This window comes from Oncorhynchus mykiss, chromosome 28 (assembly GCF_013265735.2).
Source record: "Oncorhynchus mykiss isolate Arlee chromosome 28, USDA_OmykA_1.1, whole genome shotgun sequence".
NCBI classification, from domain to species: domain Eukaryota; kingdom Metazoa; phylum Chordata; class Actinopteri; order Salmoniformes; family Salmonidae; genus Oncorhynchus; species Oncorhynchus mykiss.
In genome coordinates this window covers 35579155-35585154 of record NC_048592.1, presented here as the reverse complement: position 1 = coordinate 35585154, position 6000 = coordinate 35579155, and positions in this window count along the sequence as shown.

Below are 6000 nucleotides of genomic sequence, written 5' to 3'. Positions count from 1 at the left end.
GAAAACATATTCCTCGTGTCAGAAGGTTTGCAACATACCTCAACTTGCACCTCTTCATCTGTTCGATTGGCCTGAAGAGGCGTGTCAATGCATACAAATTACCTTCACAGGCCCATTTGAAGACAGAATGTTTCTCATGCTCATAGCAAGTGATCAGAGTTTGTACAGACCATGAAACATGCCTTAAAAGTGTCCCAGGGTCAAGGGACACTGCAACAAGGCTTGAACAGCTTCTTGTATTCCTACAGCAACATGCCTCACACAACCACCAAGGCTTCGCCTGTATCGCTATTCAGGAAGAGAGAGTTACGCACAAGCTTTGACCTACTCAAACCTCCGACCGCAAAGGAGACAGTGTGATGTCAACAGAGTCAATTCAAATGTTGTCAACTGAAAAGCAAAAGACAGAGCTTTCAATCCTTGATAAACTGTCTTAGCTAGGACAGGACCAAAGTGGGTTCCTGCTACAGTCATTGAACAGACTGGTCCTGTATCCTACACTGTCCAGACTGCAGAGGACGTCATCTGGAGAAGGCACACAAATCAGTTACTGTTGAAAATAGCCAAACCGACAGACCCACCAGTCGTGAGTGGTCCAGAACTTTTCCTGGGTAACACCCTGACCCAGCAGTCGACACCTAGGGCCTCACCGTCACCGTCTCAGGACTGTTGTTCATAATGGGGACAATTTAACTTATTCGGGAGCGGTGTCTCATCCACGAAACGGTTGAGATAACGTAGGCTAATGCGATTAGCATGAGGTTGTAAGTAACAAGAAGATTTCCCAGTACATAGACATATCTGATTTTGTCAGAAAGCTTAAATTCGTATTAATCTAACTGCACTACCCAATTTACAGTAGCTATTACAGTGAAAGAATACCATGTTATTGTTTGAGACGAGTGCACAATTTTGAACATGAAAAGTTATTAATAAACAAATTAGGCACATTTGGGCAGTCACGATACATTTTATTTTTTACAGATGTGCAATGGTTCATTTGATCAGTCTAAAACTTTGCACATAAACTGCTGCCATCTAGTGGGCAAAATCTAAATTGTACCTGGGCTGGATTAATACATTATGGCCTTTTTCTTGCATTTCAAAGATAATGGTACAAAAAAAATACAAAAGAACGTTTGGTTTTGTCTGCATTATCTTTTACCAGATCTAATGTGTTATATTCTCCTACATTCCTTTCACATTTCCACAACCTTCAAAGTGATTCCTTTCAAATGGTACTAAGAATATGCATATCCTTGCTTCAGGTCCTGAGCTACAGGCATTTAGATTTGGGTATGTCATTTTAGGCGAAAATTGAAGGGGCGGATCCTTAAGAGGTTTTAAGTAGGGGGAGGAGTTGTGCCGCAGAGCATCATGAGGGTTCTATGTACTAAGACTGAGCACGTTGTATATAAATGGTGGAGCGGATTCCTGTTTCCGGTCTCATCGTTATTGAATTGTTTGAAAGACGAGGTTATGAAACCAATGAGACACAACAGTATTCAACAACTTACATCATGGGACTATACATGTTCTTTATGTTCCATTTCTATATGTGGATACAGTGTACTTTCCATTTCTCATAACCTTCAATACAGCTTTTCTGGATAGACGGCTTTTATCCTTTCACTAGACAGGCACAGAACCTAGGAGAGAAAATATATAATCAAGCAGAGTAAAGACAGCCTTGTGCTTTTTATGCGACCCACACAACTAGGCTCACAGAATAGGTTCTTGAATTAACATTTACAATTATGAGACCATGATCCAAGATTCCAGGAAATTGCCACGTAAATAAAAAAAGTGAAGATTTGGAACTCAAGTGTTTCTTCTATAATAACAGCTGGATTTCAGATGACATATCCCTCCCATTTGGCCTTGCCACCACTTTGGTGCCCTTCCCCTCCCCCCTCAGACCATTCCCAGGCAGCCCTAGCAAAATGATGTCTTGAGGAATAGTTTTTTTTGGGTGGGCATCTAACCGCTGTGGCGGCTCAGGTGCGGGACAGAGACCCTCGTTGCGGGCCCCGGAATGGAGGCCGCTGGAGGCTCCGGAATGGAGACCGTCGCTGGAGGCTCCGGACTGGAGACCGTCGCTGGAGGCTCCGGACTGGAGACCGTCACTTGAGGCTCCGGACTGGGGACCATCGCGACTGGAGACCGTCGCTAGAGGCTCCGGACTGGTTCCCGTCGCTGGAGGCTCCGGACTGGAGACCGTCGCTTGCGGCTCCGGACTGGGGACCGTCGCGACTGGAGACCGTCGCTAGAGGCTCCGGACTGGAGACCGTCGCTAGAGGCTCTGGACTGGAGCCCGTCACTTGAGACTCCGGACTGGGGACCGTCGCGACTGGAGACCGTCGCTAGAGGCTGCGGACTGGAGACCGTCGCTAGAGGCTTGGTGCCATGACTCCTCATGGGATGCTTCGTGCCACGGATCATCACTGGAGGCTTCTTGCCATTGATCATCATTGGAGGCTTCGTGCCATGGATCATCACTGGAGGCTTCTTGCCATGGATCATCACTGGAGGCTTCGTGCCATGGATCATCACTGAGGGCTTCGTGCCATGGATCATCACTGGAGGCTTCCTGCCATGGATCAGCACTGGATTGGAGAGACACCCAGGAGGCCTGGCTCTGGGAGCAGGCACAGGACTCACCAGGCTGGGGAGACATACAGGAGGTTTTGTCCTTGGCCGAGGCACCGAATACACTGGGCCGTGGAGGCGCACTGGCGGTCTCGAGCTTTGAGCCTGCACAATCCGTCCTGGCTGGGTGGTTATCTTCGCCCTGCAAATGCGGGGCTGTGCAGACGTACCGTAGACACAGTGCGCAGAGCCGGCGCAGGATATCCTGGGCCGAAGAGACGCACTGGAGACCAGGCGTGCTGAGCCGGCACCATCCGACCTTAGCCCGGCAGATTCGGGGAGCTGGGATGTAGCACACCGGGCTGTGAACGCGCACTGGAGACACCGCACGCTCCACCACATAACACGGTGCCTGACCAGTACGATGCTCGCCACGGTAAGCACGGGGAGTTGGCTCAGGTCTCCAACCTGACTCATATGGGAAAAACATAGTAGTTGGTTTACTGGTCTGCAGTGGGTGTACATGAACATGCTGTCAATGGTCACACTGATTAGACTAATAGTAGCCTAAGGTTTTGTTATTTGGGTTCTCATTGGACTCAGACGTGACACTGATTAATGGAACCATCCAACATCCAGTTGAGAATGTCCTGGATAAAGGTTAAAGGTTAAACCCAATAACCTTGTGACTTTAGTCAGGCCCTCTTGTACAATGATAGCTCTCTGAATTCTATCTACACTATTGACCTGAAAACCTTGTTAAAATACCACGGAAGGCCCACTGAGATTATTCAATGGAAATGATATTCAGCAGAGGACCTATAATGTCTTAATCCAACCCAATTAGAGCTGCGTATTTGTCCTCTTAAATGTCGCCATGCTATTTTCAGGGGTAATTAAGCTTTTTTTTTTAAAGTTTTTTAAAAAATACAACGGAAGTGTGGATCCAAAGGAAAGCACTTTCCTTAGTGTAGGGGTAAGAATAGGAAAGAATATGGCAATGCAAGTGACAATAGAATAGTGTTACATTGCATAACTCCCAAACCACTTAGCGTAGTGTGTAGGCTACACGTGCAACACTGATTGATCTACTGACATACATTATGTACATGTATGCACGAAGGAGGAGAGGTCTGCCCGCAATGAATTTGTCTCATACTGGCGACATCTGGAACGCGTCCGTGCCATGTGATTCAGGAGTACTTATGTCATCATCAGCAGTTTCCAAGTTTATCAAGGAATATAATAGGTTCCTTTGAGTTTATGCAAAGGGCCACGGAAATGTCAGAATGTTGGCAAATAGAAGTTCACAGTTCTATTATATAAATATAGTGAGGCATTCTAATGATATGTGTTCTGCATGTTAGAGAGTGCTGTGGGTGCCATTCTAAATGCTGTGTTCTAAATGCTGTGTTCTAAATGCTGTGTTCTAAATGCTGTGTTCTAAATGCTGTGTTCTAAATGCTGTGTTCTAAATGCTGTGTTCTAAATGCTGTGTTCTAAGCGTTCCGTCATAGGCCCCTTGATGCTAAGTGTTGCTTAACTAACACACCATTACATGCATATTCCTTATATACTGTAGAATATAGTTTTTTTTATGAGTGAGTTGTAAATTATGAAAATCATACATTAGTCATCAAGTTGCCATTTCTGCAGTTTTTCATTGTGTCATCAAATCAATAGGCTACTAGGGGCTATATTTAATTCGCATTGCGGAAGTTTAGTTTTACAGCATGATTGAAATGTAAGGGATTTAGCGGAGACTGCATTTACAGTAAACATTGCATATGTCGGCTCAATTGGAAATTACCTTCCATTTCTATTGCAGAATCCGATTCAGACTGAATAGAGCCCTAATGCTGTTTTTTATGTGTGTGATATATATATATATTTATTATTAATATGACCTGACTAGATCATATAAAGGAACAATTGTCCAGACAGAGGATTGTGTTTACACATTTAAATTTGATTAACCCAACTTCACACAGGCTACTGTTTGGTCGTAGCCCACGGCCCAAAAAATGAATGATACCCTACAAAACAACCGTGACCTTCTCTTGTGAAGGCCAGACGTAAGAGAGAGAACAATGACTAAACCTGGTCTTAATTTCCAATGCTCCCTGCCCAACCCCCCTCCACGCCTCTCCACCAACCACCAGGATGCCCGGCATCAGAACATTCCAGGCATTCCCGTGGTCGGCAGACAGCAGGTTGATTGGCATGGCGGACCCCACGAACACTGGGTACTGGTAAGTATAACAACACAACCAACTAATAGCCTAACACATAACACACATCACTAAACAGTCTGTGCAGGTCGATACATTATTAAACATATCAATAAAAAATCGGATTTAGACAGACAATAGGCAACATGCTTTTCAAATGTATATACTGACAGAGATAATTCAAACAAATGCAAAGAAAGTAGCAAGGAATTCACAGTTCTCTCAGAACAGGTCAATTATAACTGTCCATGACATGAGAGTCGTGCTTCGTGCTCCATGCAGGCTAGCGGGTAATCTTTCAAGAGAGGCCGTTTGTTTTTACAATTCACAAGTCAAGTCAGGGAGTCATGCGATTCCATTCAGAAATGCATCACGCCCATTATAGCATCAGTGGCTTTTGAGGGAAACAACAAGGAATCCAAAGGAACTGTTTAAATCAAGCCTGAACCACCAAGTGTGCTCTGCCACTGTACTATAGTATATCTCAATAGAATCCTTAGAACTCTACTTGTATGTCAGGTGAGAAGGTACACAGAAACAATGGGACTGTGAGGGAAATACAGCTCAAAAGGGAGAACAAAAAGTTCCCAAATAATGTAGTTGTGCAACACTGTGTGTCCGTGAGCTGGAAAAACAGTACGTTGTTAAGACCTGGTTGTTAAGACCTGGTTGTTAAGATCTGGTTGTTAAGATCTTGTTGTTAAGACCTGGTTGTTAAGACCTGGTTGTTAAGACCTGGTTGTTAAGACCTGGTTGTTAAGACCTGGTGGTTAAGACCTGGTGGTTAAGATCTTGTTGTTAAGACCTGGTGGTTAAGACCTGGTTGTTAAGACCTGGTTGTTAAGATCTGGTGGTTAAGATATTGTTGTTAAGATCTGGTTGTTAAGACCTGGTGGTTAAGATCTGGTGGTTAAGATCTTGTTGTTAAGACCTGGTTGTTAAGACCTGGTTGTTAAGACCTGGTTGTTAAGACCTGGTTGTTAAGACCTGGTTGTGCATTCGGAAAGTATTCAGACCCCTTGACTTTGTCCACATTTTACGTTACAGCCTTGTTCTAAAATGTTTTAATACCATTTTTCACTCCTAAATCTACATACAATTTTTCAAAGTTTTGCAAATGTAATACAATTAAAAAACAGAAATACCTTTATTTACATAAGTATTCAGACCCTTTGCTATG